At 40.6% G+C, this 14,248-nt stretch overlaps 1 protein-coding gene across 1 annotated transcript in view; it reads left to right on the forward strand.

Annotated features, from left to right (window-relative positions):
* DLGAP1 (DLG associated protein 1) overlaps positions 1–14,248 on the forward strand; it is an 888,408-nt gene that overhangs the window by 291,705 nt on the left and 582,455 nt on the right. The window contains exon 3 of the mRNA XM_042963009.1: positions 1,423–1,534. The gene's annotated coding sequence lies outside the window, so the exon portion shown is untranslated. The remainder of the gene's footprint in view (positions 1–1,422; positions 1,535–14,248) is intronic.

Raw genomic sequence — 14,248 nt, forward strand, 5'->3', positions numbered from 1 at the left:
AGGTAGGGAAAAATTTCAGAGTTCATTTGGTTTACTGGAATATTAAAAATACTTAGGATAATCCTATATAAACCACAACTCATACCTGAAAGCTACTGATAATAGAATATCATTTTTGTCTTTTATAACATGGATAAATGAAATGCATATATAAATATAATGTTCCCAACATGTATTATGTGCTATGAAAATACACGATACTGTTGTGCTATTGTAGTTCTTGCATTTTTACACCCACAGCATCTTATTCTTAACCTCTCAACTTTGCCACTTTCAAAATAGTGCTCAGATAAGTTCTGCAGGGAATTGTGTTAGCCCTGATCTTTTTGAATGCCAAGTGTTCTTTTTGGAAACAAGTAGTGTTACGGGTTTCTAAAGGGGTTGAACCTCAAGGCAGGGATTCTGGAATGTCATTCTGCCTTTGTGCCTATTAGCTGAATGAAATTGGGCAAAATACGTCACCTTTTCTGGCCTCCAATTCCTCTTCTGTGAAATGAATTCCATATTCATTCAGGCACTGTAATTCCTATAAGTAATTAGAAAGTAAAAAAAAAAAAAATACACCAGTGTTCTTTAATTCTGAATGTCACTGTATCTCTGCTTCATACTTAGATTTGTTATTTTTCTTGTTCCCTACGGAGACTCTTTTAATATGCTACCTAGGGCCACGAATTATATTCCTTAAACAGAATTCTGTTGATATCTACACTTCGCAACACCAGATCATTTTTGTGTGTGACACCAGTCCATTTCTAGGTGAACTTTCAAAGAAGAAAAATCACAGCTCGGGCTAAAGCATGTGATAGGATTGGAAAAGTTACCTCTCCCATAACTGTGGGCCTAGTTACAATTCCGTTTTGTCACTTGCTTCAGAAAGCGTCAATAACGAGGGGTAACAGTTTGGTTTGAGCATCGGCGGCAAGCCTGTAGTCATGCGCCTGGGAAGATGATGCTGTGATTTGTGTCTTCCTGCGAGGTCAGAAGACCCACCCTGTGAAGAATGATACTTTTTAGCCCTTTATTTACAGCTGCTTAGTTGCAGTGATGATAAAACAAATAATGCACAGGAAATGCATAGCCTTGTATGTATCGTGTATCTTACAAAATCAAAAGATTAATGCATGCATTTTATTGCTTCTTACAGAAGATAAAAATGTTAATGGAAAAGTAGATTGCAGACTCTCAAACCTATTTATTGTGGCGATGTTTACTTATTTGTTTATTTTTGTGGTGGATGTTCTGGAAAGCACAAAAATACAAAGCATAACATCATGCAAAAACATGGTCATGTAAATTTTCTAGGGAACTCTCGTCTCACATGATGGAACTTAATGCTTGTCAGAGTACTTCTTAAGAGATCTTCGGTATCTTTGTTTCAGGCTAGCTATTGCATCTAATTGTTGTGTTTCGCTATGTTTCTAGAACAGCTGAGCATTACCTACCACGAATAACATCAAGTTAAAAAAAAAAAACTGCAAAGTTTGGATCTTTTCCTGCCTTAGAAGCAAGAAAAATGGAAAACTGATCATCAAAGGTAAAAAGTGTGTCCTTTCTCCTTATATAACATAAGCCTACAGCTTCTTTTCCAGCTGTCTTACATAAACAATTCCCTTTATTTTGATAATATGGGATTTTTGAATTTAAATATTTCTGGCCTGTAACTCCAGACGTATTAAGAGGCTGCTGAGTTTGGTCTGTGATTTTTAAGTCCCTTGTTGATTGTACAGAATCTGGACAAGATGCGTTTCATATGTTTAATCTTCATTCCTGCTGTTAATCTAGAAAGGCAGATGAGGCAAATGTCATTTTCCCGACCGTGGACCAATATAATGTACTTTAGGCCAAGCAGGGAATGGTGAAGGTAGATGGCACAGTATCAGCTTTTAATTTGTCTTAGGGTGTTGTACAGGTTGGGACTTATCAGTACAAGGTGTTCAACGTGATCTACGTGCTCTAAGAAACACACTGGAAGCATTTGAGGCAAGGCTATGATCTCCACTCTCTTTCTGTCATTACGGAGTCTTGAGAAGGGAAAAAAGAAAGGTCTTAATGATTTTACAAATCTGAAATACCACATGCATGGCATCAGATCAGAAGGGGGTTAATATTGCTGAAAGTATTAATAAGCTGTCATCTCTTGGGGGTTGCCTGCTTGAGACAACGATTTGGGTGTGGTGATTAAATGGGGAGCTCATCCCAAAGATGGGAGTTAGAGATCAGGAATCGTCAATTGGGGAAGAAGCAAAGGCCAGGATAAGGAGGGAGCAGAGAAGTCCTCCCTGTGGACTGCAGGAGCGTGCTTCCCTGGGACCTATGGGCGTGCATGAGACCTCCCAGAATTTCTGCCTGGAGCAGGAGGTTTATTGACTGCCTTCCCCCATTGGTTGTGGATTGCTCCCAGAGGTATTGATTTTTTTCCCTTCAATGTGGGGCTGTGCTGGCACTACGTGGGGCTGGAAGACACTCAGTGGCCACTTGAGGTAGGCATTATAAAGGTGAGGAGAACCCAGGTTGGCGTAAAACCATCTGTCTGTGCAGCCAGGGCTGAAATCAGAGATGGACCAAAGGCCATGACGTGGGGAACCAGAGGTATCTATTATGCTTCCTTTGACTTTATTTTAAACCATAAAGTAAATCAGTTTCCTTCTAAATGACTACATCCAGGAAGAGAATATTGTGTGTTGTAAAGACATTGAAAAGTTATATCCAAGTGTCATGGAACTAGAGTGAACTCTGTTTCGGAACTAACTTCCTCATCGATAAATTGTCTGTGTTCAGAGGGAGAGGTATATCTTGGTCCACAGGTACATTGGAGACCTTACATAACAAGATTTGAAGTATGACCCAAATGTTGTAATAGTTCAAGATAACAGCATTTCATTATCTCCGCACTTAATATTCACTGTAGATAGTGTTATGTACAAGAAGGTGTCTGGATACACAAAAATACAATTAATGTCTTCCCTGTTTGGAAACAACCTAGTTAGCAGTGTCATCATTTGTGCAGAAAGTGTGACTTAAATTATGGATGTCTGAGCATAATGTTACAAAGATAGTCAGCTGGTAGGGGCGCCTGGGTGGCTCAGTCGGTTGAGTGTCCGACTTCGGCTCAGGTCATGATCTCGCGGTCCGTGAGTTCGAGCCCCGCATCGGGCTCTGTGCTGATGGCTCAGAGCCTGGAGCCTGCTTTGGATTCTGTGTCTCCCTCTTGCTCTGACCCTCCCCCGCTCATGTTGTGTCTCTCTCTCTCTCTCTCTCTCTCTGTCAAAAATAAATAAACAAAAAACAATTTTACAAAGATAGTCAGCTGGTGATACAGATTTAACACACTAAAGTGAATCCGAATTCTTGGCAGATTTAAGTAAAGTCAGGTGAAGGCTCTGGTTGTGTTGTGACCTAGTAGATCCTATGTTCAGAGCAGGAGTGTAGTTGGTGAAATCTCTAAGGAGTTACACAAATAAACAGCAACAAACATGTAAATTGATGTGCATTAGCATGCAGATTCCTAATGAAGGAAATGAAATGGGAAAAGAGGGGAAGGAACAGCAGAGAGATTTAGGGCAGGGGAACCAAGGAAGTAGTGGCAGATAGCAAGGCAGAAATACGAAAGGATAGACAGACTCAGTCTATGGGATGAAGAGAACCCTGTGGCATTGGAGAGAGATCTCTTAGAAAGACCCATATCCTGAGCACAAGAAGGCAAGCTGAGTGAATGGGTACCAGGTAACTTTTGAGGCTGACAAATGCGTGAATCATCAAAGATTAAGTTGCTTGGTCTTCTCATCTGAACAATGCAGTCACCTCTCCATGGTCTCATTGGGCTCTAAAATCTTCCTAAATAAAAACTCCGATCATGTTTGTGCTTTGCTCAGAAAATACTACCTGGTTTACCGATCCATCATTGTCCAAACTTCCTACCGAACATGTAAAACCTGCCATTCGGAGTTTTCACACTGGCTTCTCATTCCTTGGCTTCCCTTACCAGTGGTCTAGACCATTGTCTAATATTGCAAATTCTGTAATTTATCAAGTCTTACGAGTGAGTGTAATGTATTTGGGCTCTCAAAGATAGATTGGTCTGGGATAAGGCCCAAGAGTTTGCATTTCTAACAGGTTCCCAGGTGATGCTGCTGGTCCAGAGGGCTCACTTTGTGCACCGTTCTGTAAAACAAACAACCCGGGCTGGCACTGCAATTCAATTACACTGCAATTCAACGCATTGCAATTCAATACATCGTAGTTTGAGTCAAAGACTTATTGCAGTAAAAGGGCTCACTTGCCAACATCGCCAATGTGGGAAGGGGTACTAGTTTAAGAACAGACTGAGTCTTCTAGTCAAATATCATCTTAATGTCATACAGTTCCCAAGAGTAAGCTTTGCGATATATTGTCAATTTCCCTTCTATGTTATAGACTTTGTAGACCTGTAAATATTTGATGGATGGGAGGATGGGTGGGTAGATGGATGGGTGAGTGGATGGGTCGGTGGGTGGATGGATGGATGGGTGGATGAGTGGGTAGATACATGGATGGATGAAAAGGACAGATGGGTAGGCTTGGCAGCCAAGAGTTAGTTTCAGCAAGAAACTTAATCCCTTGCAAAGAAATTGCTCTGGTATATGCCATTAGGGAAAGACTAATTTCCCTCACATGGAAACCTTCTTATTGTGTAAGACCATACTCAGCATATAAGATATTTAAGTCGGTGGAATAACTCTATATATTCAGAACCCAAGTGTTTGGCATCAGTCGTATTGTGCCCTTAATAAGCAGAGTCTTCCACAAAAGACTTTTTTGGCTATCGGACTGAGTAAAACAGGGGGCAAATGTCATTTATATCAGGGAAGATTGTACATTTTACTTTGTAAAAGAATCACTGGGCACGTGAAACCAGGAAATCACATCTTTTTAATACATTTCTTTGCAAATGTCTCTTCCTTGAGTTTAAATTTTGCAGCTGCAGCATAATTTGAGTGTTGATTCACATGTAGGACAATTGTGCTTTCTGGGTTTTGCTTTCGTGCATTCAAATGTGTTCATGTATTCATGTTGCACATTTTCTCTCTGCGTCTTTTATCTGCATACATCATCCCATGATTGGCTTGGTAAATTTATCCTACTTTTCTTGCTAAAATAACTGTTCCTGCTGGCTGTTTTCTGCCTACTCTTTAATTTATTCCAGAAATTGGGCTCGGTGCCTACTTTTAGAGCGCAGTGTGAAATGTATTCTGTATGTTTTTAAATCAAGTTCCCATATATTTTTTTTCTTCTTATGTGTCCTATACTGATGTCAGCTTTGAAACGCACCCTTGAAAAAGCCTACTAGGATTACGTATTCGCATAAATAAGAACAATAGATGATGACATGAATCTTGAAAATATATGTTTGAAGGTTTATTTCGTAATTTAAGAGTAGAAAATTCAAAATTTAGGGCATGGCATGCCTAATGTTAAGCTTAAAGGCAAAGTCATAGTTTCAACTTTGCTATTACTTTGCCGTATGTCCTTGGCTGAGTCCTTGGACCTCAATTGTACTTCCATTATAAAAAGAAAGATTTAGGATCACCGGCTCTGGGATTCATCCCAGTGTTTGATCTTGCGATGTCAGGATGCGGATCGTATGAAACGCTGCTTAAAATCAGGCACAAAAGTACAAACGAGTCAGTCAGTCAACTAATGGCACATATTTGAGAGTGAAGTTGAAGGAGCAGGGTTTTGGATACAGAAAGACCTGACTTCAAAACCTAATAACTCTCGCCTTTGTTACCAAGATGAGCTCTGCGTACCTTTGCATTTTCATCTGTGAAATGGAGGCAGTTAGTAGTACCTGCATAGTTGCTCTCGAGATTAGACATAATCAAAAAAAAATATCTAGCACTTGTATGCTGAACACGCATCCATCTAAAGATCTGTGCAGGTCTCTAAGCTGGCCAGAGCCCAAACAATGGTTTCAGAGGTTAGTGAAAGATTACATTCTTCTTCTCCAATGTAACTCTGCCAGGCTAAGAAATTTTTATTTGTGACTCTGAAAAATGACCACAGTTTAGAAAATGTATCCATTGTTTAGTCAACTGAGACTGGCAATACTAATGGGAAAATTCAACAAATTTTTTGTGTGTGTCTAGACGGGGTACCTGGCTCTATACATTGCCAATGATTACACACAGTGAGCAAGCCCCTTGTTATCAAGAGCAACCCCTTCAGGGTCAAAGCATGAACTTTGTACAAGCTGGATTCTGACTCTTGTCTTGTTATCTGGCCACACTTTGGGCAGAAATTAAAATAAAGATCCTTCAAGAATACAGGTGTGCTGTTTCAAAGAGGCACAGGCACCCCCATGTTTATAGCAGCACTATCAACAATAGGCAAAGTATGGAAAGAGCCCAAATGTCCGTCGATGGATGAATGGATAAAGAAGAAGTGGTATGTATGTACAATGGACTATTACTCGGCAATCAAAAAGAATGAAATCTTGCCATTTGCAACAATGTGGATGGAATAGACTGTTTTATGCTAAGTGAAATTAGTCAGAGAAAGACACATATCCTATGACTTGACTCATGTGGAATTAAAGGTACAAAACAGATGAATATAAGGGAAGGGAAACAAAACGAGGATAAAATTAGGGAGGGGGACAAAACATAACAGACTCTTAAATATAGAGAACAAACTGAGGGTTGCTGGAGGGGTTGTGGGTGGAGGAATGAGCTAAGTGGGCAAGGGTCATTAAGGGGGTCACTTGTTGGGATGAGCACTGGGTGTTATATGTAGGGAATGACTCACCAGATTCTACTCCTGAAATCAGTATTACACTATATGCTAACTAACTGGGATGCAAATTAAAAAAATTAATTAAAAAAAAAAAGGAGATTGGCTGCCAAATTGCCCAGCCACAATACTTGTATGTTTTTAATATCATGCAGAATTAAAATTCAAGAACTATGAAAAAACAGTAAAGATCCTTCAAGACCCAGGTTTAGCCTGAATAAATGTTCGTCCACTCTTGATTTATATCTGACTCCAGCAAGTTAAAAGGTATTCCTTTTTTGTATTTTTCTTTCTTATCCTGTATAGAAGAATTTTGATAGCCTATTTGTCTGATGCAGCCTTTTACCCAGAGGCGAAAGGAATCAAATTTTGGTCAATAGATGATTAATTTACTATAGGATTCATGCAAATAATAAATATTTTTTGGTTCTTTTTAAAGTGTTTTTGAGGTTGAATTGTCATTTGGATATTGATGAACCTTAGTGCTTTCTCAGGAGCAATTCAGATCTGCCTACTTAATAGGAGTAGATCAATAAAGTTTTGGTAGAATATTTCATCAATCTTAGCAGAAGACCTAAACCTATTGTTTTTTTTTTTTCCCTCTATTTCAATATTCTGTAATGTCCATGCAAGCTAATACATTTTGAGATAAATCTTACTTTTTACTTTTGTATTCTTGTCATGTCGGAAATAATTGAGGAGCTATGAACTCCTGGTGCTGTTTGAGTATTTTTGATTATTTCAGACATCTGTAAGGTAACGAAAATCTAATTGTGGAATGTTGTGTTTATTTGCCACGTCTTAGAGACCTATCACAGTCAAGATGAAAGTCATCATACTGATGAGGCTGTTTCAAGCCCTGGGAGAGAGGGAGAGGGGGAGGGGAGAGGGGGAGAGGGGAGAGGGGGAGAGGGGGAGAGGGACAAAAGGAGGGAGGGAGGGAGGGGAAGAGGGGGAGAGAGAGAAAGACACACACAGTGGGTAGCAGTGGTTGTGATGGTGGTGATACTCCGCTCCTTACAGAGTAGCATCATTATGTATGGCTATAGCTAGTTAATTAATATATTTTATGTATTTAATATTAATATGTAAATGTATGGTATTGTTAATAATTACTATAATTTATTTCTGTACAGACCGATTATTACTGAAGGCACTTTTAATGAAAGGATCTATTAAGTACTCTATGAAAGAAACCTAAATATACTTTGCTGTATGATAGAATGACTTCTTTATAAGTAGAGTGGAACGGAGTTTACCACAATTCACGTATTTTAGTATGTGTTGACACTGTAAGAAAACCCAAAGGCAATATTTACTATGCCATAAAATGATACAGCTTGACAAGAATTACTTGAAAAGAAAAAGAAAAAAAGAGGGAAGGCATGTTGGCTGAGCTTACTTGATTCTTGTTCTGTTAACATCATACGCTACAAATTTTCACCTTCAGTATCTGATTTATTTCATAGCTAAGTTTAGGGAAAAGATAATACCATTTGAAACAACACTGAGATACTTTTATCCTCCTATACAATCTGGGAATTGTAACTCAAATTAGGTACAGATCTGAGAAAATAATCATGATGGTGATACACACTGCCTATCTCTCTAGCAATTCGAATATCTGAGGGCACCCTTGGTATTTCTTTGTGATTAGAAACGTAATAGCGAACATATATTCAATACTTGGGTATGTGCCAGTGGAGGGGAGGCATAATTTTATCTCCTCCCTCTGAGGGTCTTCCACTGGGTCTGAGAATTAAATCGACACAAAATGGACTAACAAGAGAAAAGCACTCAAATTTACTTAATGTCAGTTTAATGTGACCTGGAGCCTTCATAAGGAAATGAAGAGCCAAAGAAGGGGCAGGACCTCAATGCCTTCACAGTAGGCTGAACAAAGAGAGGCAATTGTGGAAACACAACTAGACCACACAGGGAGGTAAGAGGAAGGGAAGAGGTACTTTAACAAGGTCTGTTGGCACAGAATTCTTTCTGCCCCCACTCCCTGCTTTGGTGATGAGAATGTTTCTGCTGGTACAGGAAGGACATCTTTCACTTGGGAGTTGGATCTTGTACGTTTAGGAAGCAGAGAGGAGGCCAGAATGCAGAATGCTCTTCTTGTACCTGGTTTTCCAAGTGCCTTTGGCTCAAAGTGATCCTTATGCCGAGGTGGCATGTTTAAGAGCAGCATATCCTGGTCCCTTCCCCAGGCATTGTCTTAAGCACCTTACCTGAGTCACCTCACTTAATCCTTACTACAACCCTCTGAGAAAATTGCACACAACCACAGGAAGGAATCGACAGATCCAGCACCATAGTAACTGATTTAAGGCTGTTTTTCTCAATGATAGACAAAGCTCACGGAAGATTCACTGGAGAGGGTGTGGTGTTCCCACATCCTGTCTATCATGTAGAGGATAGGAACACCACACGAAGTCCCATTTCGTGGTCATATACAGGCTTCTTCATTTAACAGTTGCAGAATACCAGGTCTTCTCATCTGAATGTATCACATTTAAAAATCATGTACTAGGCCATCAAGCAAGTCTAAAATGTACTCTCCATTTCACAGATGAAGAAACTGAGATCTAGAGAAACTAAACCACCCAGCAGAGAACACGGAGCCAGTCTGCAGCCGTGCAGGGCACAGACCCAGCCTGCCATCCGAGCCACTCAACGTGTAGCATTCTCTGTCCATGTTGGTTGTCATGTAGGTGGAAGGCAAGGAGCTGGTCTTCAGGAGATAATTTAGTGTATCAGGAGAAGAGAGGTAGAGAGTAAACCCAATTCATTATGCAATGTTTTGAAGTAAGGATGTTGTCAATTTGAGATTAACCAATTAGAGCTTTATGCCACCCGTGAAGCTAGACTCACAAGAAAACAATCCAAACCGTACGTTAAAAGTGGACTCAAACTGTTGCATAATGTTCAAATAGCAAAAGCGAAGCACAAATGACACAATTTGAGCTACTATCTGAAATTAATTTTTTCGTGGCTCGGATCAGGTTTAGGGCCCATGTGTTAAATGCGAGGACATGCACTGGTGTCCTCATGGTCCCATCAAACCTACTGCAAACTCATTTCATTACCCCGCCCCCTTCTCTGCAGGGCACACATTTCAAAACCCTCGGTGGATGCACGAACCACACATGGTACCGAATCCTGCATACACTGGTTTTTTTTCCTAAACATACACACCTCTGATAGAGTTTCATTTATAAATTAGGCACAGTAAGAGATGAACAACAATAGCTACTAATAAAATAGAGCAACCACAACATCGGTTATGTGAATGTGTCTCTCTCTGTCAAAATACCTTACTGTACTGTACTCACCCCTCTTCTCATGATGCTGGGAGAGGATGCAATGCCTACGTGATGAGATGAAGTGAGGTGACTGACCGTAGGCGTTGGGGCAGAGCATTAGGCTACTATTGACCTTCTGACAGGAGGGCGGAAGGAGGATCATCTGCTTCTAGACCACAGTTGACCATGGGTAACTGAAACCAGGGAAAGCGAAACTGTGGATAAAGGGGACTCCTATATTTCCCAAACTGAACTCATACGCCCCCTCCCAGCTGCTCCTCCCTCCCCTGCTGTTCTCCATCCCCATCTATGTCGCCACTACCCACACACCCGCCCGACTGCTTAACTTAGAAACCCGGGAGTCATCTATGAAATCTCTTTGCCCCCCACCTTTGGTAAATTTCAATGAATCCGTTGAATGAAATTCATATTCCCCATCTAATATTTTAATGCCCAAGGAGTCCATAGGGTTGGGGTCAGAGAGAATGTGGAGATGAGACTTTATGCTGTTCTGATGGTTTCTAATGTGTTTTGGTTTCTGCCCACGCTATTCAGTTCTCCTGTTTGGTTTGGGTTTGGGTTTGGGTTTTTTTCTTTTTTTTGGTTTTGGTTTTGGTTTTGGTTTTTTTGTTGTTGTTGTCATTGTTTGTTTTGGGGTTTTGGTTTTTTGGGTTTTTTGGGTTTTTTTTTTTGTTTTGTTTTGTTTTGCATTTTCTTGTTAGTGGTGGTATTGCTGTTGAGTATAAAATATGTTCATGGAAGATCTACTACAGAACAGCAGAGATCTTCTCTTCTCTCCATAAAGTATCGTGTATGTTGACAAATACAGAGCATTGCCTTTGGTACACACACACTCTCAGCAATACTGCCCTCTTTAATTACATCCCCGGGGGGAAAAATCAGTTTCCTGGCAAGGCAGCTTTCCTAATCAGAGACTTCCTGGGTCTTAAGTAATAAGAAACTCAAATGTTTCAAACTGACACTTAAACTGAGGCTTAATTGGGCATGTATTTTTATCTCCTTTGGGGATCAAGAAACTCTAAATGTTACATATTTAGACAATATTTCATGAGGGACACAAGGAAGGTTTCATGCATTTTGATCCTTTCTTTATTTAAGAAAGTTACTGGTAAATAATGTATGCATTGGTAGTAAAAGCTTGAATAATTTATCTCTTCCTTGACTTTCAAATTACCGCTTTCCAGATAATTGTATTATCATGATTTTTCACTTGAATGTGTTTGTAGGTAGGGAAAATTTTGCATTGTTAGAATACCAAGGAAGAAGCCCTGGGCAGGTAAACTGGAGGTGAGTTTCAATAGGATTTCAAGGGTAAAATGAAACCTGTCCCCTCAACCAACCTTGCACCTCAGGGAGAGAGTTAACAAAAAAAGAGAAGAATTATGGACTAAACTTCAGGAAAGCCCTTCATAAATTTAGTGGGCAGGAGAGCAAGGAGGAATTCGCCAGGAAATTCAAAGAAAACCAGAGCTGAGCAATAGTTAAATGGTAAAAAAACAGATTTGATTCAGGACTGTTGCAATAGGAACAAGAGACCCCATTAGAGAACGAGGTTTAATTCCAATGACACCACAGATAGGTAGGGATTTCTAGACCAAATGTGGAGCAGGGGTCAGAGGATGAAAATGACTAAGGGGAAATTTCAGGCATTAGAGAGGATTCTGGTTAGTTAGACCTGACACGACTCTTGCTAAAGGCCGGCCACGGTCATCAATATCAAGACGGGAGAGTGAAAAATTTGATCAGATACTGAGGGGGGTGACCAGTGACGGAGGGTGGAAGGTTCTCCCTAAGTTGATTTAAAGATTCTTGCTACAACTAGGCAACGCAAGCCTGACAAGGACAGACACTGAGCCTGAGTGGAGACCCAGAGGAGCCTCAGAAGTGTTAGAACATCTTTGTCAGAAGGATGCATACACAGCCAGGACAGAGATGGTTTTTATCATGAAGGCTGAAAAGAAAGTTCCAGGATTCAGACTAGCACATTTAATTAACAAAGTCCCATCGTAATCTTAAATCCAGCAATTCCTTTCGCTTCTGGCATCTGTCTGAAAAGCTTTTATGATTATAATTGGCGAAATTACAAATCGAGTCGCCCCATCTCACTCACCTGACTTCTCCATCTTTTACAAATAGAACCAACGTTATACCTCAGGGTCAAAATCTTGGGGTCATCTTTGGCATCTGCCCTCATCCCATTCCCCCCGCTGCTGCAGCCCCTCCCCAGGTCTGGTGGGGTTTTTTTTTTCCCCTGGTGCCTTCAGATCTTCCCCTTCCCGGCATCCTCTTCACCACCCTGGGTCAGACCCTCACTGCCTCCCACCCCAGTGGCTGCAGTAGGATCCCTACTAACCTCCCTGAAATACCATTTCTGGCATATTTTTAATAATTAGTGTTTGCCAAGTCCTTATGGACCGGACACGATGCTAAGTGTGCCATTTCATTTAATTCCTGTAATCAGTTTTAAGCAGTAGGTTTTATTATTCCTACTTAGCAAGTGAGAAAATTAATCTCTAGAGAGTTTGCATAACTCACCTAAGGTCGCAGCAATTAAGCAGAAAATCTGACTCCAAAACCTGAGCCCTTAACCATTGTCGCGAAGCACCTCGTGTGGCCATGTGTGAAAGGAAAGCTGGTGACTCCAGGAGATAGAGCAGATACAAACAGGTGAGCTGCAGACTGGGAAAGATCCCCCTGGTCTCACCCAGTGGACAAAAGCTTATTCAAGGTTTTTAAGCAGGGGATCGGGAGAAACACGTTTAGATGGTGAAAGGATTAGAGTGATTCACATTTGGGGAGTGAATCTCTGGCTGTCATGAGCCCTGGCCACATAGCACGTGCTGTCTTCTCCGCAAGGGATCTTCTTACTGACGTTCTCTGCTTCACAAATGTCCTTCTAGACATCCGTCCAAGGTCACCATCCTGGAGGCGGATTGTATCTCTCTTCTAGCCTCTACCCAAAGCACATAGACTGTCAGGAGCCTGTCATGCTGCAGACTGTTGTGAAGTGATTAACATTTGATCGTCACAATCTGCTTGAGATGTTTCCACCCCGATTTCAAAGATAAAGAAAATAAGGCCAATGGATTTCATATGACCTCTCTTCCTAGGTTGTATCTGAATCATCTTTGTGTTACCAATGCTTGGTACCTAGTAAATGCCCAACAGATGGGTAGGGGGCACTTCAATTACCTTTATCTGGGTGTATATTTTATTAAAAATATTTAAAACTCCCAGATAACGGGAATTCGCTTTCCCATGTTTTTGTGTTGCTCATAATAACCTAGCAAAGTGTTTTGCGCAGAGCAAATAAACGTTCTTCATTTATTTATCTTAAAAGGTCTTCATTTTACGTTTGATTTTGTATGCAACACACTTTAGAGCAGGGTTTTAAGTGAGTTCTCTTTCGCCAGAAATTAGTATAATGCCAGGTTCTCTTGGAAGGCCGTTTCTGCCTAGAATTAAATGATGTTTATATGCTAGGTAACTATTGTGCCTGGTAGAATGAAAATAGAGATGGAAGTATTACCAACTCGTATCGAAACTTGACTATTTAACGGGCAGTATGCCATCCATTTCACACATAAAATGTTGTTTTCTCCTCATAATAACCAATGGAGTAGGTATTAATTGTTTTTAATGTTAATTTATCTTTGAGAGAGAGAGAGACAGTGTGAGCGGGGAAGGGGAAAAAAGAGAGGGAGGCACAGAATCCGAAACAGGCTCCAGGCTCTGAGTTGTCAGCACAGAGCCTGATGTAGGGCTCAAGCTCACAGACCATGAGATCATGACCTGAGCTGAAGTCGGACGCTTAACCGACTGAGCCACCCAGGCGCCCCAAGTATTATTTTTATCCTCACTTTATCAATGAGAAGAAAGGCACAGAAAGTTAATTTCCCCACGGTCACACAGCTAGTAAGTGGCAGGCTGGAATTTGAACCCAGGAACCATGGCTCAGAGTCTATATCCATTCACTCACTTAATAAGTGTATTTATACCCTAGTATACAACAGTCTTGATTTTAGGTTCTCATAGAGGGTTGGTGAATGTTTACTTGACTGTATGAGGTCTAGGCAAGGGTATTGACTGACTCATGTGTAAAAGAATTATTTTTTTAGTGGTGGATGACTCATTTCAATGAAAAAATTATT

This window comes from Panthera tigris, chromosome D3 (genome assembly GCF_018350195.1).
Source record: "Panthera tigris isolate Pti1 chromosome D3, P.tigris_Pti1_mat1.1, whole genome shotgun sequence".
NCBI classification, from domain to species: domain Eukaryota; kingdom Metazoa; phylum Chordata; class Mammalia; order Carnivora; family Felidae; genus Panthera; species Panthera tigris.